Source organism: Mustelus asterias, chromosome 32 (assembly GCF_964213995.1).
Source record: "Mustelus asterias chromosome 32, sMusAst1.hap1.1, whole genome shotgun sequence".
Lineage (NCBI taxonomy): Eukaryota > Metazoa > Chordata > Chondrichthyes > Carcharhiniformes > Triakidae > Mustelus > Mustelus asterias.
Genome location: NC_135832.1, coordinates 91222 through 116085, shown reverse-complemented (window position 1 = coordinate 116085; position 24864 = coordinate 91222). Strand labels below are relative to the sequence as shown.

At 48.7% G+C, this 24864-nt stretch overlaps 1 pseudogene across 1 annotated transcript; it reads right to left on the bottom strand.

Moving 5' to 3' along the window:
* Window positions 1-1319: 1319 nt before the first annotated feature.
* Window positions 1320-24033, bottom strand: LOC144481774 (perforin-1 pseudogene; annotated as a pseudogene). Its single transcript, XR_013495771.1, has 2 exons — window positions 23965-24033; window positions 1320-3445 (listed from the first exon to the last, which is right to left on the bottom strand). The product of XR_013495771.1 is annotated as a perforin-1 pseudogene (transcript).
* Between the last annotated feature and the right edge of the window lie 831 nt (window positions 24034-24864).

Sequence of the window (24864 nt, the reverse complement as noted above, 5' to 3'; positions counted from 1 at the left end):
GGTGCTGAGGGAGCGCCGCACTGTGGGAGGGTCAGTGCTGAGGGAGCGCCGCACTGTGGGAGGGTCAGTGCTGAGGGAGCGCCGCACTGTGGGAGGGTCAGTGCTGAGGGAGCGCCGCACTGTGGGAGGGTCAGTGCTGAGGGAGCGCCGCACTGTGGGAGGGTCTGTGCTGAGGGAGCGCCGCACTATGGGAGGGTCAGTGCTGATGGAGCGCCGCACTGTGGGAGGGTCAGTGCTGAGGGAGCGCCGCACTGTGGGAGGGTCGGTGCTGAGGGAGCGCCGCACAGTGGGAGGGTCAGTGCTGATGGAGCACCGCACTGTGGGAGAGTCAGTGCTGAGGGAGCAGCGTACTGTGGGAGGGTCAGTGCTGAGGGAGCGCCGCACTGTGGGAGGGTCAGTGCTGAGGGAGCGCCGCACTGTGGGAGGGTCGGTGCTGAGGGAGCGCTGCACTGTGGGAGGGTCAGAGCTGAGGGAGCGCCGCACTGTGGGAGAGTCAGTGCTGAGGGAGCGCCGCACTGTGGGAGGGTCGGTGCTGAGGGAGCGCCGCACTGCAGGAGGGTCAGTGCTGAGGGAGCGCCGCACTGTGGGATTGTCAGTGCTGAGGGAGCGCCGCACTGTGGGAGGGTCAGTGCTGAGGGAGCGCCGCACTGTGGGAGGGTCAGTGCTGAGGGAGCGCCGCACTGTGGGAGGGTCAGTGCTGAGGGAGCGCCGCACTGTGGGAGGGTCAGTGCTGAGGGAGCGCCGCACTGTGGGAGAGTCAGTGCTGAGGGAGCGCCGCACTGTGGGAGGGTCAGTGCTGAGGGAGCGCCGCACTGTGGGAGGGTCAGTGCTGAGGGAGCGCCGCACTGTGGGAGGGTCAGTGCTGAGGGAGCGCCGCACTGTGGGAGGGTCGGTGCTGAGGGAGCGCCGCACTGTGGGAGGGTCGGTGCTGAGGGGGTGCCGCACTGTGGGAGGGTCAGTGCTGAGGGAGCGCCGCACTGTGGGAGGGTCGGTGCTGAGGGGGTGCCGCACTGTGGGAGGGTCAGTGCTGTTGTTACGTGACCCTTTCATTTGGGGGAGTTGTGTTCCACATGGAATAGTCCCAGATTTAGAGTTTGTCTGATTTGTGTCCCCGCTTTCGCTGATCCCTTCCTCCAATCATAAGTGAGTGAAAAAAGCTTTGTGCACCCACTGACCTCTCCGACTGAGCCTCAATGTGTCCCCCGAGCACCCCACACAGACTAATAACACGTCACAGGCTAAATGGTGCTCAATGGCATTTATTGGAAATTATAAGATTATACAGATGCAAGCGTAATTCAGCATGCCTTACATGTTTGTCGCTGCTCCACCTGGTGTGAGGAACCCCTTGCCTTATTGGAAATGATTCAAAGCATCTCTTTAGCGCAAAGCTTTTGCCGTCACTGCTGTGATCGGATGCCACGACTGGAATGCCGGTTGAGGGAGTTGGGGCGACTCAGGAACCCTCGAGCCCCTCCCATCAAATTGAGGGGCTGGTCCGTCGGGCAGGCTGGCGTTTCTGGTAAGCGAGGAGTGGGATTCTCCTGGAGGCAGGGTCGGGATGGACCAGAGGAGAGCAGGGACGGGCATCTTCTGTGGGGAGGGGGGGACTGGGAGAGAGGGGTGGGGAGGAGAGGACTGGGGGGCGGGGATTAGGCACAAATGGGGACAGGGGCAAAACCCCGGATCTCAGGCCAGCAGGACCGAGGGGGGGGCCTCTTCCGCTGGAGGTGGAGTGGGGAAGATCGGGAGCAGGGTGAAATTGGCGGGTCCCAGGTTGGGGGTGAAGGCGGGGCCGTCAGGCCGGGGCATGTACTCCTGGCAGCTGGGACCCCCGAGGTGGGGGCCGCAGGTGAAGGTGTGGGAGTAGGTCACCTTGCCGTACTTGAGGTAACAGGTCTTCTGGTGGGTCCCGGAGAGGAGGGTCGCTGTGCACTCGCCCAGCAGGTCGTCCCTGGTGATGGAGTCGCTATCCCAGACCTGGATGGTTAATCTGAGTCCAATTCCTCCCTTGACCTCCCCCAAGTCCAGTCGGGTGTTCCAGTTGGGGTTGTTGTTGTTGGAGATGACCGCGGTCTGGGCTTTGGCCCGGCCGTACTTGACAATGACGTAGCCGTCCGTGCCACCGAAGTAGTCGCCCCAGAGGTCGCGACCCTGCTTGACCCTCACCGAGAGCCTCCCGATGCCCATCTCCTTGGGGCAGCACTGCCTATCCACTCGCGTGTCCCCCGCGCAATAGCAGGAGCAGTACCTCCGGTCCCGCCGGAACGAGCCAGCGGGGCAGCGTGCGAACGCGCAGGTCTGTGCCAGGGCGTTGGCATTGATGTACTTGCTGATGTAGTCCCGTAGGATGGGGTAGCGGGCGTCATTGGCGGGTAGGAGGTGGTGGAGGGGCTTCAGGCCGTAACTCACCATACCCGGCTGCGTCTTCAGAGTGTCCAACCAATGGGTGAAGGCCACCCCAGCTCTCGGGGAGAAGATGTCAACCGACTTGATGGAGCCCCCGAACACTTCAGTCTCCCGGTCAGTGAACACTTGGCTCATGCTCTCTCGATGCGCCATCGAAGTGGCCAATGCTTTGCAGCGCTTATAGTCCACCGACGCTCCTTTGAATCCCACCTGGACACCGGCTTCAGTCGTGAGGCAGTCCTTTACCTCCTCGGCTGTGGCGCCGGGGGATACCGCCTTGCAGGTTTGAATGGCCGTCACCGCCCTGATACGCCCACCCAGGGTAACGTCCTGGATAAAGTGGGTGCCATAGGTTTGCACCAGCCTCCTGTACCTGGCATTGTTGTGGCCATTCCAGGTTTTCGGCAGGGCGGCCAGGGCTTGGGCAAACTCAGGACTCAGGCGTGGCTTGGTCTTCACCCGATACTGATATTTACGGCACAGGAATTCCTGGCTGGTGAAGCTGTAACGGTCCGACTTGGCCCGACTCGTGGTAAACCTGGAAAACCGGGATCTGGAACCGCCAACCATCTTGTCGACGCTGATGCCGGGCTTGGGGCTCACCTTGAGGTCCATCTTCCAGCCATTGGAGATCATCGAGGTGGCGGACTTCAGCAGCTCTGTGGCCGAGCGGTAGAGGCGACTGGACACGGCATGCCGGCACTGCCGCTGGACCCTCCAGTCCACCAGCGAGAGGGGCAGCCGCTGGCGCGTGCCAGAGAGCAGCTGGTTGCGGCAGAGTCTGCAGCTGCCATTCGGGTACCTCCAGGTGTTGACGTCGATCACGGAGGCCGTCTTGCTCTGCAGGGTCACCACGTCATAGCCGACGCCCGCCAGGCTGGCCCCCGGCACGTTGCGGGCATTGCGGCACTCCCCAGCACTGGCCGTGTTGCAGCCACCGGAGGCTTTTCCCGCCAGGAGGCAGAGGAGGAGAAAGCGGGCGACCCAGAGCCTTGTGACTGGCACCATGGCATCGAGGGCACAGCTGCAGAAAAACCTGAGAAATGGAGAGAAGATTGTTAGAGCGAGTCTCACCTTCATTGGTGCCTTTTGAAGAAGGAATCTTTGAATGCTTGGCTGAGCTGCTAATTTGACCAAAACATTCTGCTCAACAGGGCTTTTTGCCGCAGCTATTAAGGGGAATCTGAACTTCATTTTGATTTGATAATGTGTTGTTAAGATAATTATGTTTTTGCCACTGGGTGGAGGGTGTGAGATCCTCTTTGTTTATTTTGACAGATTTATGAGCATCCCAATGTTATTGTTGGACTCGGGTGCTCAGGACACGCTTGTCAATGGGTAGGTGATAGGGTGTTAGTGAGTATGAGGTGGTGTAGGGGAGTGACAGAGCAATGGGGAGTGATGGGGGGGACATTGGGAGTGAGTGGTTAAAAGTTTAGGGGGGTGGTTATGGGGTAGGTATGGTAGGGGTAGTCCAGCAGAGTGAACAATGGGTAATGGGTTGTGAGGGCGGTTGTGTAGAGGTCTCTCTCCAGGAGCCAGGCAGGGGAGATTGGCTATTGGGGTTTCAGGAACAACCGGGCTGCATGGAACCTATGAGGTGGGTTGAGGCTGTCGAGGGACCATGAGGTTGAAGGATGGGTTGTCCGGGGACCTGTAATGTAAAGGCAGTAACAGGGCAGTAAGGGGCTGTGGCGGGGTGAATGATGTATGTGTCTGAGGTGGGTGGGGGGATGGTGACGGTGGAATCTTTGATTTATTATTATCACGTGTATTGGGATACAGTGAAAAGTATTGTTTCTCGCGCACTATACAGACAAAGCATACCGTTCATAGAGTATAGAGGGGAGAAGGGAAGGAGAGGGTGCAGAATGTAGTGTTACAGTCACAGCTAGGGTGTAGAGAAAGATCAACTTGATGCAAAGTACGTCCATTCAAAAGTCTGACAGCAGCAGGGAAGAAGCTGTTCTTGAGTCGGTCGGTCCGTGACCTCCGACTTCTGTATGATTTTTCCCGATGGAAGAAGGTGGAAGAGAGAATGTCCGGGGTGTGTGTGGGGGGGTCCTTGATTATGCCGGCTGTTTTTCTCGAGGCAGCGGGAAGTGTAGACGGAGTCAATGGATGGGAGGCTGGTTTGCGTGATGGATTGGGCTACATTCACCACCCTTTGTAGTTCCTTGCGGTCTTGGGCAGAGCAGGAGCCCCAGACCAAAGAACAAAGAACAAAGAACAGTACAGCACAGGAAACAGGCCCTTCGGCCCTCCAAGCCTGTGCCGCTCCTTGGTCCAACTAGACCATTCGTTTGTATCCCTCCATTCCCAGGCTGCTCATGTGACTATCCAGGTAAGTCTTAAACGATGCCAGCGTGCCTGCCTCCACCACCCTACTTGGCAGCGCATTCCAGGCCCCCACCACCCTCTGTGTAAAAAACGTCCCTCTGATGTCTGAGTTATACTTCGCCCCTCTCAGCTTGAGCCCGTGACCCCTCGTGATCGTCACCTCCGACCTGAGAAAAAGCTTCCCACTGTTCACCCTATCTATACCCTTCATAATCTTGTACACCTCTATTAGATCTCCCCTCATTCTCCGTCTTTCCAAGGAGAACAACCCCAGTCTACCCAATCTCTCCTCATAGCTAAGACCCTCCATACCAGGCAACATCCTGGTAAACCTTCTCTGCACTCTCTCCAATGCCTCCACGTCCTTCTGGTAGTGCGGCGACTAGAACTGGACGCAGTACTCCAAATGTGGCCTAACCAGCGTTCTATACAGCTGCATCATCAGACTCCAGCTTTTATACTCTATACCCCGTCCTATAAAGGCAAGCATACCATATGCCTTCTTCGCCACCTTCTCCACCTGTGTTGCCACCTTCAAGGATTTGTGGACTTGCACACCCAGGTCCCTCTGTGTTTCTATACTCCTGATGACTCTGCCATTTATTGTATAACTCCTCCCTACATTATTTCTTCCAAAATGCATCACTTCGCATTTATTCGGATTAATCTCCATCTGCCACCTCTCTGCCCAATTTTCCAGCCTATCTATATCCTGCTGTATTGCCCGACAATGCTCTTCGCTATCCGCAAGTCCAGCCATCTTCGTGTCATCCGCAAACTTGCTGATTACACCAGTTACACCTTCTTCCAAATCATTTATATATATCACAAATAGCAGAGGTCCCAGTACAGAGCCCTGCGGAACACCACTGGTCACAGACCTCCAGCCGGAAAAAGACCCTTCGACTGCTACCCTCTGTCTCCTATGGCCAAGCCAGTTCTCCACCCATCGAGCCACTTCTCCTTGTATCCCATGAGCCTTAACCTTCTTAACCAACCTGCCATGAGGGACTTTGTCAAATGCCTTACTGAAATCCATATAGACGACATCCACGGCCCTTCCTTCACCAACCGTTTTCGTCACTTCCTCAAAAAACTCCACCAAGCTGTGATACACCCGGAAAGGATGCTTTCTATGGGGCATCTGTAAAAGTTGGTGAGAGTCGTAGCGGACATGCCAAATTTCCTTCGCCTCCTGAGAAAGTAGAGGCGTTGGTGGGGCTTTCTTAACCATAGTGTCGGCGTGGGGGGGACCAGGACAGGTTGTTGGTGATCTGGACACCAAAAGATTTGACACTTGGATCTGGGTCAGGAATGGGGCAGGGGGCATTGAGGGGCTGTGGTGGTAGGCCGGTATTAGCTGTAGGGGACATAGAGCGATGGCGATTAAGGTAATTGGAATGTGGGGGAAACAAAGCTGGAGTTAGGAGGCAGGGGTGGGTGTGGGGGGAGGGGGTATGGAGGGGTGAGGTGGGATGCAGGGTGTTGATGGGGATAAAGAGAAGATGGAGCCTTTTGGAAGGTGAGGGGGTTACAGAGGTGAAGGATGGATGAAGGACTGTGGCACGAATGGGGGAGAGGTGGCTCCAATGTACACTCAATCAATGATCTGAACAGCTCATGAATCTGTCAAAATGAACAATGTCACTTTCTGCTTGATGGCTGGGACAACAACACTTGCACAGTTGAATACATTTGTGGGCTTGAAACTCAGCCAAGCATTCAAGGAAATGTTCCCAGGTGTAGTGGTAGGAAGTGGGAACAGGGGTAGAAGTGAGTTGATGGGGGAAGTGGAGGTGAGGGGCAGGGAGTTTGAGTGGGAGTGCTGGGTGCATAAGTGGCTTGAGGAGCTTAGGGGTCAGGAGGAGATTGGAGTGAGCTCGATGAGGGCTGGGGGTTATGGTGCACATGACCACGAGGTGAGCATAAAAGATGAGATATCTGGTGAAAGAATGGAGGAGTGAGGTATTGTTCCTTGGCGGGTAAGAACAGCAGAGACCCCTGTTAAAGAGGGAAACTCTCCATGAGGCCCTCCCCTGTTAAAGAAGGAGTCTCTCCGTCAGGGACTCCCCTGCTACAGAGGGAGTCTCTCCATCAGGGACTCCCTTGCTAAAGAGGGAGTCTCTCCATCAGGGACTCCCCTGTTCAAGAAGGAGACTCTCCGTCAGGGACCCCCTGTAAAAGAAGGAGTCTCTCCGTCAGGGACTCCCCTGTTAAAGAGGGAGTCTCTCTGTCACGGATCCCCTGTTACAGAGAGAGTCTGTCCGTCAGAGACTGCTGTTAAAGAGGGATTCTTTCTGTCAGGGACCCCTGTAAAAGAAGGAGTCTCTCCGTCAGGGACTCCCCTGTTAAAGAGGGAGCCTCTCCATCAGGGACTCCCCTGTAAAAGAAGGAGTCTCTCCATCAGGGACCCCCTTGTAAAAGAAGGGGTCTCTCCATCAGGGACTCCCTTGTAAAAGAAGGAGTCTCTCCATCAGGGACTCCTGTTAAAGAGGGAGTCTCTCTGTCAGGGACTCCTGTTAAAGAGGGAGTCTCTCCGTCACGGACCCCCTGTTACAGAGAGAGTCTCTCCGTCAGGAACTCCCTTGTTAAAGAGGGATTCTTTCTGTCAGGGACCCCTGGAAAAGAGGGAGTCTCTCCATCAGTGACTCCCCTGTTAAAGAGGGTGTCTCTCCGTCAGGGACTCCCCGGTTAAAGATGGACTCTCTCCTTCACGGACCCCCTGTGAAAGAGGGAGTCTCTCCGCCAGGGACTCCCTGTCAAAGATGGAGTCTCTCCGTCAGAGACTGCTGTTAGAGAGGGATTCTTTCTGTCAGGGGCCCCTGTAAAAGAAGGAGTCTCTCCATCAGGGACTCCCCTGTTAAAGAGGGAGTCTCTCTGTCAGGGTCTCCCCTGTTAAAGAGGGAGTCTCTCCATCACGGACACCCTGTAAAAGAAGGAGTCTCTCCATCAGGGACTCCTGTTAAAGAGGGATTCTCTCTGTCAGAGACCCCTGTTAAAGAGGGAGTCTCTCCGTCAGGGACTCCCCTGTTAAAGAGGGAGTCTCTCCGTCAGGGACTCCCCTGTAAAGGAAGGAGTCTCTCCATCGGGGACTCCCTTGTTAAAGAGGGAGTCTCTCTGCCAGGGACTCCCCTGTCAAAGAGGGAGACTCCCCGTCATGTACCCCCTGTAAAAGAAGGAGTCTCTCCATCAGGGACTCACTTGTTAAAGAGGGAGTCCCTCTGCCAGGGACTCCCCTGTCAAAGAGGGAGTCTCTCCGTCAGAGGCTGCTGTTGAAGAGGGATTCTTTCTGTCAGGGACCCCTGTAAAAGAAGGAGTCTCTCCGTCAGGGACTCCCCTGTTAAAGAGGGAGTCTCTCCATCAGGCTCTCCCCTGTAAAAGAAGGAGTCTCTCCATCAGGCTCTCCCCTGTTAAAGAGGGAGTCTCTCCATCAGGGACTCCCCTGTTAAAGAGGTAGTCTCTCGGTCAGGGACTCCTGTTAAAGAGGGAGTCTCCCTGTCATGGACCCCCTGTAAAGGAAGGAGTCTCTCCATCGGGGACTCCCTTGTTAAAGAGGGAGTCTCTCCGCCAGGGACTCCCCTGTCAAAGAGGGAGTCTCTCCGTCAGAGGCTGCTGTTAAAGAGGGATTCTTTCTGTCAGGGACCCCTGTAAAAGAAGGAGTCTCTCCGTCAGGGACTCCCCTGTTAAAGAGGGAGTCTCTCCATCAGGCTCTCCCCTGTAAAAGAAGGAGTCTCTCCATCAGGGACTCCCTTGTTAAAGAGGGAGTCTCTCCGTCAGGGACTCCCCTGTCAAAGAGGGAGTCTCTCCGTCAGAGGCTGCTGTTAAAGAGGGATTCTTTCTGTCAGGGACCCCTGTAAAAGAAGGAGTCTCTCCGTCAGGGACTCCCCTGTTAAAGAGGGAGTCTCTCCATCAGGCTCTCCCCTGTAAAAGAAGGAGTCTCTCCATCAGGGACTCCCTTGTTAAAGAGGGAGTCTCTCTGCCAGGGACTCCCCTGTCAAAGAGGGAGACTCTCCGTCATGTACCCCCTGTAAAAGAAGGAGTCTCTCCATCAGGGACTCCCTTGTTAAAGAGGGAGTCTCTCCGCCAGGGACTCCCCTGTCAAAGAGGGAGTCTCTCCGTCAGAGGCTGCTGTTAAAGAGGGATTCTTTCTGTCAGGGACCCCTGTAAAAGAAGGAGTCTCTCCGTCAGGGACTCCCCTGTTAAAGAGGGAGTCTCTCCATCAGGCTCTCCCCTGTAAAAGAAGGAGTCTCTCCATCAGGCTCTCCCCTGTTAAAGAGGGAGTCTCTCCATCAGGGGCTCCCCTGTCAAAGAGGGAGTCTCCCTGTCATGGACCCCCTGTAAAAGAAGGAGTCTCTCCGTCAAGGACTCCTGTTAAAGAGGGAATCTCTCGGTCAGGGACTCCTGTTAAAGAGGGAGTCTCTCCATCAGGGACCCCTGTTAAAGAGGGAGTCTCTCCGTTAGGGACCCCTGTTAAAGAGGGAGTCTCTCCATCAGGGACCCCTGTTAAAGAGGGAGTCTCTCCGTTAGGGACCCCAGTTAAAGAGGGAGTCTCTCTGTCAGGGACTCCCCTGTTAAAGAGGGGGTCACTCCGTCAGGGACGCCCCTGTTAAAGAGGGAGTCTCTCTGTCAGAGACCCCTGTTAAAGAGGGAGTCTCTCCGTCAGGGACCACTGTGGAAGAGAGAGTCTCTCCGTTCGGGACCCCAGTTAAAGAGGGAGTCTCTCCGTCATGGACTCCCCAGTTAAAGAGGGAGTCTCACCGTCATGGACTCCCCAGTTAAAGAGGGAGTCTCTCCGCCAGGGACTCCCTTGTTAAAGATGGAATCTCTCCGTCAGGGAGTCCCCTGTTAAAGAGGTAGTCTCTCCGTCAGGGACCCCTGTTAAAGAGGGAGTCTCTCCGTTAGGGACCCCAGTTAAAGAGGGAATCTCTCCGTCAGAGACTGCTGTTAAAGAGGCATTCTTTCCGTCAGGGACCCCTGTTAAAGAGGGAATCTCTCTGTCAGGAATCCCTTTTGACGAGAGAGTAACTCTGTCAGGGGAGTCCCTGACGGAGAGACTCCCTCTTTAACAAGGGAATCCCTGATGGAGAGACTCCCTCTTTAACAGGGGTCCCTGACGGAGAGACTCGCTCTTTAACAAGGGAGTCCCTGACGGAGAGACTCCCTCTTTAACAGGGGTCCCTGACGGAAAGAATCCCGCTTTAACAAGGGTCCCTGATGGAAAGAATCCCGCTTTAACAGCAGTCTCTGACGGAGAGACTCCCTCTTTGACAGGGGAGTCCATGACGGAGAGATTCACTCTTTAACGGGGGTCCCTGACAGAAAGAATCCCTCTTTAACAGCAGTCTCTGACAGAGAGATTCCCTGTTAATGAGGTTTAAAGTTCTGTCCAACATTTCCTGAAGTGGATGCAGAAATGTACATTGTTCAATTTGACAGATTTATGAGTGTCTTTGCTGTGTTTCCATACGATCCACCATTTTGGAACATCAGAGATACTGGGTGATATAGTATTCGAGAGTACAAGGGTATGACGGGGTCCGAGTGCGATATGGGGCAGTAACAGGAATTTGGGGAGTAAGGGGGAGGGCGGGGGGGAAGGGTGATTGAGAAGCTGGTTTGGGAATGAGGATTCTGGGGGTAAATGTGGGGGGAATGTGTCGAAAAGAGGTAAATGGGATGTGAAATGTGCAGGGGTGAAGAGGATTAAGAACACTCGAAGGGTGAAGGTTGTATTGGAATTCCAACGGACTAAATCATTGACAGTGAATGTGGGTTGTGTGCAGTGGGTAACTGGGACATCAGTTCCAAGGGGAGAGGGGTAATAAGGAGGGGAGGCAGGGGGTGGGGGTGGGGGGACAGGAGGAGAGAAGTCCGGGAATGATGGGGACAGTGGATTATGGGTTGGACGTGGAATGACTGGCGGGAAGATGGTTGGTCTTGAGGGTGCCATAGTCCTTTGGTGTGAGAAAGAGCAGACAGTACGAAAAACCACGATTAGATTCCAGTCTGTAACTCACTCCCGGGTAATTGTTATTCTATATATAAACCACCCCGAACCCCTCGATTAGATTCCAGTCTGTAACTCACTCCCGGGTATCTGATATTCTATATATAAAGCACCACGAACCCCTCGATTAGATTCCAGTCTGAAACTCAATCCCGGGTATCTGTTATTCTATATATAAACCACCCCGATCCCCTCGATTAGATTCCAGTCTGTAACTCACTCCCAGGTATCTGTTATTCTCTCTATAAACCACCCCGAACCTCTCGATGAGATTCCAGTCTGTAACTCACTCCCAGGTATCTGTTATTCTATATATAAACCACCCCGAACCCCTCGATTAGATTCCAGTCTGTAACTCACTCCCGGGTATCTGTTATTCTATATATAAACCACCCCGAATCACTCGATTAGATTCCAGTCTGCAACTCACTCCCGGGTATCTGTTATTCTATACATAAACCACCCGAACCCCTCGATTAGATTCCAGTCTGTAACTCACTCCCGGGTATCTGTTATTCCATATATAAACTACCCTGAACCCCACGATTAGATTCCAGTCTGTAACTCACTCCCGGGTATATGTTATTCTATATATAAAACACCCCGAACCACTTGATTAGATTCCAGGCTGTAACTCACTCCCGGGTATCTGTTATTCTATCTATAAACCACCCCGAACACTTCGATTAGATTCCAGTCTGTAACTCACTCCCGGGTATCTGTTATTCTACAAAAAACCACCCCTAAAACTTCGATTAGATTCCAGTCTGTAACTCACTCCCGGGTATCTGTTATTCTATATATAAACCATCCCGAACCCCTCGATTAGATTCCAGTCTGTAACTCACTCCCGAGTATCTGTTATTCCATATATAAACCACCCCGAACCCCTCGATTAGATTCCAGTCTGTAACTCACTCCCAGGTATCTGTAATTCTATATATAAATCACCACGAACCCTTCGATTAGATTCCAGTCTGTAACTCACTCCCGGGTATCTGTTATTCTATATATAAACCACCCCAAACCCCTCGATTAGATTCCAGTTTGTAACTCACTCCCGGGTATCTGTTATTCTACATATAAACCACCCCTAAAACTGCGATTAGATTCCAGTCTGGAACTCACTCCTGGGTATCTGTAATTCTATATATAAACCACCCCGAACACCTCGATTAGATTCCAGTCTGTAAGTCACACCCGGGTATTTGTTATTCTATATAGAAACCACCCCGATCCACTCGATTAGATTCCAGTCTGTAACTCACTCCCGGGTATCTGTTATTCTATATATAAAACACCCTGAACCCCTCGATTAGATTCCAGTCTGTAACTCACTCCCGGGTATCTGTTATTCTATATATAAACCACCCCGAACCCCTCGATTAGATTCCAGTCTGTAACTCACTCCCGGGTATCTGTTATTCTATATATAAACCACCCCCAAACCCTCGATTAGATTAAAGTCTGTAACTCACTCCCGGGTATCTGTTATTCTATATATAAACCACCCTGAACACCTCGATTGGATTCCAGTCTGTGACTCACTCCCGGGTAATTGTTATTCGATATATAAACCACCCCGAACCCCTCGATTAGATTCCAGTCTGTAACTCACTCCCGGGTATCTGTTATTCTATATATAAACCACCCCGAACCCCTCGATTAGATTCCAGTCTGTAACTCACTCCCGGCTATCTGTTATTCTATATATAAACCATCCCGAACCCCTCGATTAGATTCCAGTCTGTAACTCACTCCCGGGTATCTGTTATTCGAAATATAAACCACCCCCAAACCCTCGATTAGATTAAAGTCTGTAACTCACTCCCGGGTATCTGTTATTCTATATATAAATCACCCTGAACACCTCGATTAGATTCCAGTCTGTAACTCACTCCCGGCTATCTGTTATTCTATATATAAACCACCCCGAACCCCTCGATTAGATTCCAGTCTGTAACTCACACCCGGGTAATTGTTATTCGATATATAAACCACCCCGAAACCCTTGATTAGATTCCAGGCTGTAACTCACTCCCGGGTATCTGTTATTCTATCTATAAACCACCCAGAACACTTCGATTAGATTCCAGTCTGTAACTCACTCCCGGGTATCTGTTATTCCATATATAAACCACACCGAACCTCTTGATGAGATTCCAGTCGGTAACTCACTCCCGGGTATCTGTTATTCTGTATATAAACCACCCCGAACCCCTCGATTAGATTCCAGTCTGTAACTCACTCCCAGGTATCTGTTATTCTATATATAAACCAACCCGAACCCCTCGATTCGATTCCAGTCTGTAACTCACTCCCGGGTATCTGTTATTCTATATATAAACTACCCCGAACCCCTCGATTAGATTCCAGTCTGTAAACTCACTCCCGGATATCTGTTATTCTATATATAAACCACCCCGAACCTCTCGATTAGATTCCAGTCTGTAACTCACTCCCGGGTATCTGTTATTCTATATATAAACCATCCCGAACCCCTCGATTAGAATCCAGTCTGCAACTCACTCCCGGGTATCTGTTATTCGATATATAAACCATCCCGAACCCCTCGATTAGATTCCAGTCTGTAACTCACTCCCGGCTGTCTGTTATTCTATATATAAACCACCCCGAACCCCTCGATTAGATTCCAGTCTGTAACTCACCCCCGGCTGTCTGTTATTCTATATATAAACCACCCCGAACCCCTCGATTAGATTCCAGTCTGTAACTCACTCCCGGGTATCTGTTATTCTATATATAAACCACCCCGAACCCCTCGATTAGATTCCAGTCTGTAACTCACTCCCGGGTGTCTGTTATTCTATATATAAACCACCCCGAACCACTCGATTAGATTCCAGTCTGTAACTCACTCCCGGGTATCTGTTATTCTATACATAAACCACCCCGAACCCCTCGATTAGAATCCAGTCTGTAACTCACTCCCGGGTATCTGTTATTCTATATATAAACCATCCCGAACCCCTCGATTAGATTCCAGTTTGAAACTCACTCCCGTGTATCTGTTACTCTATATATAAACCACCCCTAAAACCGCGATAAGATTCCAGTCTGTAACTCACTCCTGGGTATCTGTTATTCTATATATAAACCACCCCGAACCCCTCGATTACATTCCAGTCGGTAAGTCACACCCGGGTATCTGTTATTCCTATATATAAACCACCCCGAACCCCTCGATTAGATTCCAGTCTGTAACTCACTCCCGGGTATCTGTTATTCTATATATAAACCTCCCCGAACCACTCGATTAGATTCCAGTCTGTAACTCACTCCCGGGTATCTGTTATTCTATAGATAAACCAACCCGAACCCCTCGATTAGATTCCAGTCTGTAACTCACTCCCGGGTATCTGTTATTCTATATATAAACCATCCCGAACCCCTCGATTAGATTCCAGTTTGAAACTCACTCCCGTGTATCTGTTACTCTATATATAAACCACCCCTAAAACCGCGATAAGATTCCAGTCTGTAACTCACTCCTGGGTATCTGTTATTCTATATATAAACCACCCCGAACCCCTCGATTAGATTCCAGTCGGTAAGTCACACCCGGGTATCTGTTATTCCTATATATAAACCACCCCGAACCCCTCGATTAGATTCCAGTCTGTAACTCACTCCCGGGTATCTGTTATTCTATATATAAACCACCTCAACCCCCTCGATTAGATTCCAGTCTGTAACTCACTCCCCCAGTATCTGTTAGTCTATATATAAACCACCCCCAAACCCTCGATTAGATTAAAGTCTGTAACTCACTCCCGGGTATCTGTTAATCTATATATAAATCACCCTGAACCCCTCGATTAGATTCCAGTCTGTAACTCACTCCCGGCTATCTGTTATTCTATATATAAACCACCCCGAACCGCTCGATTACATTCCAGTCTGTAACTCACTCCCTGCTATCTGTTATTGTATATATCAACCTCCCCGAACCCCTCGATTAGATTGCAGTCTGTAACTCACCCCCGGGTATCTGTTATTCGATATATAAACCACCACGAACGCCTCGATTAGATTCCAGTCTGTAACTCACTCCCGGGTATCTGTTATTCTATATATAAACCACCCCGAACATCTCGATTCGATTCCAGTCTTTAACTCACTCCCGGGTATCTGTTATTCGATATATAAACCAGCCTGAATCCCTCGATTAGATTCCAGTCTGTAACTCACTCCCGGGTATCTGTTATTCTATATATAAACCACCCCGAACACCTTGATTAGATTCCAGTCTGTAACTCACTCCCGGGTGTCTGTTATTCTATCTATAAACCACCCCGAACACTTCGATTAGATTCCAATCTGTAACTCACTCCCGGGTATCTGTTATTCTACAAAAAACCACCCCGAACCCCTCGATTAGATTCCAGTCTGTAACTCACTCCCGGGAATCTGTTATTCTATATATAAACCGCCCCGAACCCCTCGATTAGATTCCAGTCTGTAACTCACTCCCGGGTATCTGTTATTCTATATATAAACCACCCCGATCCACTCGATTAGATTCCAGTCTGTAACTCACTCCCGGGTATCTGTTATTCTATATATAAACCACCCCAACCCCCTCGATTCGATTCCAGTCTGTAACTCACTCCCCCAGTATCTGTTATTCTACAAAAAACCACCCCTAAAACCGTGATTAGATTCCAGTCTGTAACTCACACCCGGGTATCTGTTATTCTATTTATAAACCGCCCCGATTCACTCGATTAGATTCCAGTCTGTAACTCACTCCCGGGTATCTGTTATTCTATACATAAACCACCCCGTACCCCTCGATTAGATTCCAGTCTGTAACTCACTCCCGGGTATCTGTGATTCTATATATAAACTACCCCAACCCCCTCGATTAGATTCCAGTCTGTAACTCACTCCCGGGTATCTGTTAGTCTATATATAAACCACCCCCAAACCCTCGATTAGATTAAAGTCTGTAACTCACTCCCGGGTATCTGTTATTCTATATATAAACCACACCGAACCCCTCGGTTAGATTCCAGTCTGTAACTCACTCCCGGGTATCTGTTATTCTATATATAAACCACCCCGAACCCCTCGATTAGATTCCAGTCTGTAACTCACTCCCGGGTATCTGTTATTCTATATATAAATCACCCTGAACACCTCGATTAGATTCCAGTCTGTAACTCACTCCCGGCTATCTGTTATTCTATATATAATTCACCCCGAACCACTCGATTAGATTCCAGTCTGTAACTCACTCCCGGGTAATTGTTATTCTATATATAAACCACCCCGAACACCTTGATTAGATTCCAGGCTGTAACTCACTCCCGGGTATCTGTTATTCTATCTATAAACCACCCAGAACACTTCGATTAGATTCCAATCTGTAACTCACTCCCGGGTAACTGTTATTCTACAAAAAACCACCCCTAAAACTACGATTAGATTCCAGTCTGTAACTCACTCCCGGGTATCTGTTATTCCATATATAAACCACCCCGAACCTCTTGATTAGATTCCAGTCGGTAACTCACTCCCGGGTATCTGTTATTCTGTATATAAACCACCCCGAACCCCTCGATTAGATTCCAGTCTGTAACTCACTCCCAGGTATCTGTTATTCTATATATAAACCAACCCGAACCCCTCGATTAGATTCCAGTCTGTAACTCACTCCCGGGTATCTGTTATTCTATATATAAACCACCCCGAACCCCTCAATTAGATTCCAGTCTGTAACTCACTCCCGGATATCTGTTATTCTATATATAAACCACCCCGATCCTCTCGATTAGATTCCAGTCTGTAACTCACTCCCGGGTATCTGTTATTCTATATATAAACCATCCCGAACCCCTCGATTAGATTCCAGTCTGCAACTCACTCCCGGGTATCTGTTATTCGATATATAAACCATCGCGAACCCCTCGATTAGATTCCAGTCTGTAACTCACTCCCGGGTATCTGTTATTCTATATATAAACCACCCCGAACCCCTCGATTAGATTCCAGTCTGTAACTCACTCCCGGGTATCTGTTATTCTATATATAAACCACCCCGAACCCCTCGATTAGATTCCAGTTTGAAACTCACTCCCGTGTATCTGTTACTCTATATATAAACCACCCCTAAAACCGCGAATAGATTCCAGTCTGTAACTCACTCCTGGGTATCTGTTATTCTATATATAAACCACCCCGAACCCCTCGATTAGATTCCAGTCGGTAAGTCACACCCGGGTATCTGTTATTCCTATATATAAACCACCCCGAACCCCTCGATTAGATTCCAGTCTGTAACTCACTCCCGGCTATCTGTTATTCTATATATAAACCACCCCGAACCCCTCGATTACATTCCAGTCGGTAAGTCACACCCGGGTATCTGTTATTCCTATATATAAACCTCCCCGAACCCCTCGATTAGATTCCAGTCTGTAACTCACTCCCGGGTATCTGTTATTCGATATATAAACCACCACGAACCCCTCGATTAGATTCCAGTCTGTAACTCACTCCCGGGTATCTGTTATTCTATCTATAAACCACCCCGAACATCTCGATTAGATTCCAGTCTGTAACTCACTCCCGGGTATCTGTTATTCTATATATAAACCACCCCGAACACCTTGATTAGATTCCAGTCTGTAACTCACTCCCAGGTATCTGTTATTCTATCTATAAACCACCCCGAACACTTTGATTAGATTCCAATCTGTAACTCACTCCCGGGTATCTGTTATTCTATATATAAACCACCCTGAACCCCTCGATTAGATTCCAGTCTGTAACTCACTCCCGGGTATCTGTTATTCTATATATAAACCACCCTGAACCCCTCGATTACATTCCAGTCTGTAACTCACTCCCGGGTATCTGTTATTCTATATATAAACCACCCCGAACACCTTGATTAGATTCCAGTCTGTAACTCACTCCCGGGTATCTGTTATTCTATCTATAAACCACCCCGAACACTTTGATTAGATTCCAATCTGTAACTCACTCCCAGGTATCTGTTATTCTATATATAAACCACCCCGATCCACTCGATTAGATTCCAGTCTGTAACTCACTCCCGGGTATCTGTTATTCTATATATAAACCACCCCAACCCCCTCGATTAGATTCCAGTCTGTAACTCACTCCCCCAGTATCTGTTATTCTACAAAAAACCACCCCTAAAACCGTGATTAGATTCCAGTCTGTAACTCACACCCGGGTATCTGTTATTCTATTTATAAACCGCCCCGATTCACTCGATTAGATTCCAGTCTGTAACTCACTCCCGGGTATCTGTTATTCTATACATAAACCTCCCCGAACCCCTCGATTAGATTCCAGTCTGGAACTCACTCCCGGGTATCTGTGATTTTATATATAAACTACCCCAACCCCCTCGATTAGATTCCAGTCTGTAACTCACTCCCGGGTATCTGTTAGTCTATATATAAACCACCCCCAAACCCTCGATTAGATTAAAGTCTGTAACTCACTCCCGGGTATCTGTTATTCTATATATAAACCACCCCGAACCCCTCGATTAGATTCCAGCCTGTAACTCACTCCCGGCTATCTGTTATTGTATATATCAACCACCCCGAACCACTCGATTAGATTCCAGTCTGTAACTCACTCCCGGGTAATTGTTATTCTATATATAAACCACCCCGAACACCTTGATTAGATTCCAGGCTGTAACTCACTCCCGGGTATCTGTTATTCTATCTATAAACCACCCAGAACCCCTCGATTAGATTCCAGTCTGTAACTCACTCCCGGGTAACTGTTATTCTACAAAAAACCACCCCTAAAACTGCGATTAGATTCCAGTCTGTAACTCACTCCCGGGTATCTGTTATTCCATATATAAACCACCCCGAACCTCTCGATTAGATTCCAGTCGTTAACACACTCCCGGGTATCTGTTATTCTATATATAAACCACCCCGAACCCCTCGATTAGATTCCAGTCTGTAACTCACTCCCGGGTATCTGTTATTCTATATATAAACCACACCGAACCCCTCGATTAGATTCCAGTCTGTAACTCACTCCCGGATATCTGTTATTCTATATATAAACCACCCCGAACCTCTCGATTAGATTCCAGTCTGTAACTCACTCCCGGGTATCTGTTATTCAATTTTTAAACCATCCCGAACCCCTCGATTAGATTCCAGTCTGTAACTCACTCCCGGGTATCTGTTATTCTATACATAAACCATCGCGAACCCCTCGATTAGATTCCAGTTTGTAACTAACTCCCGGGTATCTGTTATTCTACATATAAACCACCCCTAAAACCGCGATTAGATTCCAGTCTGTAACTCACTCCTGGGTATCTGTTATTCTATATATAAACCACCCAGAACCCCTCGATTAGATTCCAGTCTGTAACTCACTCCCCGGTATCTGTTATGCTATATATAAACCACCTCAACCCCCTCGATTAGATTCCAGTCTGTAACTCACTCCCGGGTATCTGTTATTCTATATATAAACCACCCCGAACCCCTCGATTAGATTCCAGTCTGTAACTCACTCCCGGATATCTGTTATTCTATATATAAACCACCTCAACCCCCTCGATTAGATTCCAGTCTGTAACTCACTCCCCCAGTATCTGTTAGTCTATATATAAACCACCCTGAACACCTCGATTAGATTCCAGTCTGTAACTCACTCCCGGGTATCTGTTATTGTATATATCAACCTCCCCGAACCACTCGATTAGATTCCAGTCTGTGACTCACTCCCGGGTATCTGTTATTCTATATATAAACCACCCCGAACCCCTCGATTAGATTCCAGTCTGTAACTCAGCCCCGGGTATCTGTTATTCTATATATAAACCACCCAGAACCCCTCGATTAGATTCCAGTCTGTAACTCACTCCCGGGTATCTGTTATTGTATATATAAACCATCCCGAACCCCTCGATTACATTCCAGTCTGTAACTCACTCCCGGGTATCTGTTATTGTATATATCAACCTCCCCGAACCACTCGATTAGATTCCAGTCTGTGACACACTCCCGGGTATCTGTTATTCTATATATAAACCACCCCGAACCCCTCGATTAGATTCCAGTCTGTAACTCAGCCCCGGGTATCTGTTATTCTATATATAAACCACCCAGAACCCCTCGATTAGATTCCAGTCTGTAACTCACTCCCGGGTATCTGTTATTCTATATATAAACCAACCCGAACCCCTCGATTAGATTCCAGTCTGTAACTCACTCCCGGGTATCTGTTATTCTATATATAAACCACCCCGAACCCCTCGATTAGATTCCAGTCTGTAACTCACTCCCGGGTATCTGTTATTCTATATATAAACCACCCCGAACATCTCGAATCGATTCCAGTCTTTAAATCACTCCTGGGTATCTGTTATTCAATATATAAACCAGCCTGAATCCCTCGATTAGATTCCAGTCTGTAACTCACTCCCGGGTATCTGTTATTCTATATATACACCACCCCGAACACCTTGATTAGATTCCAGTCTGTAACTCACTCCCGGGTATCTGTTATTCCATCTATAAACCACCCCGAACACTTCGATTAGATTCCAATCTGTAACTCACTCCCGGGTATCTGTTATTCTACAAAAAACCACCCCTAAAACCGCGATTAGATTCCAGTCTGTAACTCACTCCCGGGTATCTGTTATTCTATACATAAACCACCCGAACACCTCGATTAGATTCCAGTCTGTAACTCACTCCCCCAGTATCTGTTATTCTACAAAAAACCACCCCTAAAACCGCGATTAGATTCCAGTCTGTAACTCACTCCCGGGTATCTGTTGTTCTATATAAACCACCCCGAACCTCTCGATTAGATTCCAGTCTGTAACACATTCCCCCGCATCTGTTATTCTACATATAAACCATCCCGAACCCCTCGATTAGATTCCAGTTTGTAACTCACTCATGGGTATCTGTTATTCTACATATAAACCACCCCTAAAACCGCGATTAGATTCCAGTCTGTAACTCACTCCTGGGTATCTGTTATTCCATAAATAAACCACCCCGAACACCTCGATTAGATTCCAGTCTGTAAGTCACACCCGGGTATCTGTTATTCTATTTATAAACTGCCCCGATTCACTCGATTAGATTCCAGTCTGTCACTCACTCCCGGGTATCTGTTATTCTATTCATAAACCACCCCGAACCCCTCGATTAGATTCCAGTCTGTAACTCACTCCCGGGTATCTGTTATTCTATATATAAACCACCCCAAGCCCCTCGATTAGATTCCAGTCTGTAACTCACTCCCGGGTATCTGTTAGTCTATATATAAACCACCCCGAACCCCTCGATTAGATTAAAGTCTGTAACTCACTCCCGGGTATCTGTTATTCTATATATAAATCACCCTGAACACCTCGATTAGATTCCAGTCTGTAACTCACTCCCGGGTATCTGTTATTCAGTATATAAAGCACCCCGAACCCCTCAATTAGATTCCAGTCTGGAACTCACTCCCGGGTATCTGTTATTCTATATATAACCACCCCGAACCGCTCGATTACATTCCAGTCTGGAACTCACTCCCGGGTATCTGTTATTCTATATATCAACCACCCCGAACCACTCGATTAGATTCCAGTCTGTAACTCACTCCCAGGTATCTGTTATTCTATATATAAACCACCCCGAACCCCTCGATTAGATTCCAGTCTGTAACTCACTCCCGGGTATCTGTTATTCTCTATTAAAACCACCCCGAACCACTCGATTAGATTCCAGCCTGTAACTCACTCCCGGGTATCAGTTATTCTATATATAAACCACACCGAACCCCTCGATTCGATTGCAGTCTGTAACTCACTCCCGGGTATCTGTTATTCTATATATAAACCACCCCGAACCCCTCGATTAGATTCCAGTCTGTAACTCACTCCCGGGTATCAGTTATTCTATATATAAACCTCCCCGAACCCCTCGATTAGATTCCAGTCTGTAACTCACCCCTGGGTATCTGTTATTCTATATATAAACCACCCCGAACCCCTCGATTAGATTCCAGTCTGTAACTCACTCCCGGGTATCAGTTATTCTCTATATAAACCACCCCGAACCCCTCGATTAGATTCCAGTCTGTAACTCACTCCCGGGTATCTGTTATTCTCTATATAAACCACCCCGAACCCCTCGATTAGATTCCAGTCTGTAACTCACTCCCGGGTACCTGTTATTCTATATATAAACCATCCCGAACCCCTCGATTAGATTCCAGTCTGTAACTCACTCCCGGGTATCTGTTATTCTATATATAAACCACCCCGAACCCCTCGATTAGATTCCAGTCTGTAACTCACTCCCGGGTATCTGTTATTCTATATATAAACCACACCGAACCCCTCGATTAGATTCCAGTCTGTAACTCACTCCCGGGTACCTGTTATTCTATATATAAACCACACCGAACCCCTCGATTAGATTCCAGTCTGTAACTCACTCCCGGGTATCTGTTATTCTATATATAGACCACCCTGAACCTCTCGATTAGATTCCAGTCTGTAACTCACTCCCGGGTATCTGTTATTCTATATATAAACCACCCCGAACCCCTCGATTAGATTCCAGTCTGTAACTCACTCCCGGGTATCTGTTATTCTATATATAAACCACCCCGAACCCCTCGATTAGATGCCAGTCTGTAACTCACTCCCGGGTATCTGTTATTCTATATATAAACTTCCCCGAAACCCTCGATTAGATTCCAGTCTGTAACTCACTCCCGGGGAGCTGTTATTCTATATATAAACCACCCTGAACCCCTCGATTAGATTCCAGTCTGTAACTCACTCCCGGGTATCTGTTATTCTATATATAAACCACCCCGAACCCCTCGATTAGATTCCAGTCTGTAACTCACTCCCGGGTATCTGTTATTCTATATATTATCCACCCCGTACCCCTCGATTAGATTCCAGTCTGTAACTCACTCCCGGGTATCTGTTATTCTATATATAAACCACCCTGAACCCCTCGATTAGATTCCAGTCTGTAACTCACTCCCGGGTATCTGTTATTCTATATATAAACCACCCCGAACCCCTCGATTAGATTCCAGTCTGTAACTCACTCCCGGGTATCTGTTATTCTATATATAAACCACCCCGAACCCCTCGATTAGATTCCAGTCTGTAACTCACTCCCGGGTATCTGTTATTCTATATATAAACCACCCCGAACCCCTCGATTAGATTCCAGTCTGTAACTCACTCCCGGGGCGCAGTTATTCTATATATAAACCACCCTGAACCCCTCGATTAGATTCCAGTCTGTAACACACTCCCGGGTATCTGCTATTCTATATATAAACCTCCCCGAACACCTCGATTAGATTCCAGTCTGTTACTCACTCCCGGGTATCTGTTATTCTATATATAAACCACCCCGAACCCCTCGATTAGATTCCAGTCTGTAACTCACTCCCGGGTATCTGTTATTCTGTATATAATCCACCTTGAACACCTCGATTAGATTCCAGTCTGTAACTCACTCCCGGGTATCTGTTATTCTATATATAAACCACCCCGAACCCCTCGATTAGATTCCAGTCTGTAACTCACTCCCGGGTATCTGTTATTCTATATATAAACCACCCCGAACCCCTCGATTAGATTCCAGTCTGTAACTCACTCCCGGGTATCTGTTATTCTATATATAAACCACCCCGAACCCCTCGATTAGATTCCAGTCTGTAACTCACTCCCGGGTATCTGTTATTCTGTATATAATCCACCTTGAACACCTCGATTAGATTCCAGTCTGTAACTCACTCCCGGGTATCTGTTATTCTATATATAAACCACCCCGAACCCCTCGATTAGATTCCAGTCTGTAACTCACTCCCGGGTATCTGTTATTCTGTATATAATCCACCTTGAACACCTCGATTAGATTCCAGTCTGTAACTCACTCCCGGGTATCTGTTATTCTATATATAAACCACCCCGAACCCCTCGATTAGATTCCAGTCTGTAACTCACTCCCGGGGAGCTGTTATTCTGTTCTGTCACTCATCATTTATTTTGATCTCTCTGTTCTGACTCTGGTTTTGAGGGTTTGCTAACGTGAGGAATGTTGATGTAAGAATTGCTTCGAGTGAAACCTCTCTCTCAGCCCTTCCCGTGTTTTTGCTGTTTGGACCGGGGATATCTCGCGACTCACCTCCACGGAAAGTTCAGCTCTCCCCGACTCCCCGCCGCCTCAGTCTCCGATGTTCAGAAGCTAAAAGTTTGTGTTGCGAAGGGTGGATTTCATAGAGAGCGAGTTATAACCACTGAGTATCCCAGGATGCTGCAGTTACCGCACTTTCGCAGTGTCACCAAGTCTTCGATGTGGGAACCAAGATAGACAATTGTGTGGCGGAAAATCATCCACCAGGTCAAGGTGTGAGATAAACTGTTTGTGTGATTCACACTGAGAGATGTTTGATGGCCATTCCCCTGTCACAAAGGGTGAATGAACCACCACGTGATACATTGGAATCTTTCTCTGCACAGCAAGAGGGCGTAGAGAGACCTGGAGATTGGGACAATCTTGGACACATGGAGTTACCACAGTAAGAATTCTCACAACACCAGGTTAAAGTCCAACTCGTTTATTTGGGAGCAAAAGCCACTCGCTTTCGGAGCGCTGCTCCTTCGTCAGGTGAGTGAAGAGTTCTGGTCACAAACAGGGCATATAGAGACACAAACTCAATGTACAAAATAATGGTTGGAATGCGAGTCTTTACAGGTAATCAAGTCTTAAAGGTTCAGACAATGTGAGTGGAGAGAGGGTTAAGCACAGGTTAAAGAGATGTGTATTGTCTCCAGACAGGACAGTTAGTGAGATTTTCCAAGTCCAGGCAAGTCGTGGGGGTTACAGAGAGTGTGACATGAACCCAATACCCCGGTTTAGGCCGTCCTCATGTGTGCGGAACTTGGCTATCAGTTTCTGCTCAGCGACTCTGCGCTGTCGTGTGTCGTGAAGGCCGCCTTGGAGAACGCTTACCCGAAGATCAGAGGCTGAATGCCCGTGACTGCTGAAGTGCTCCCCAACAGGAAGAGAACAGTCTTGCCTGGT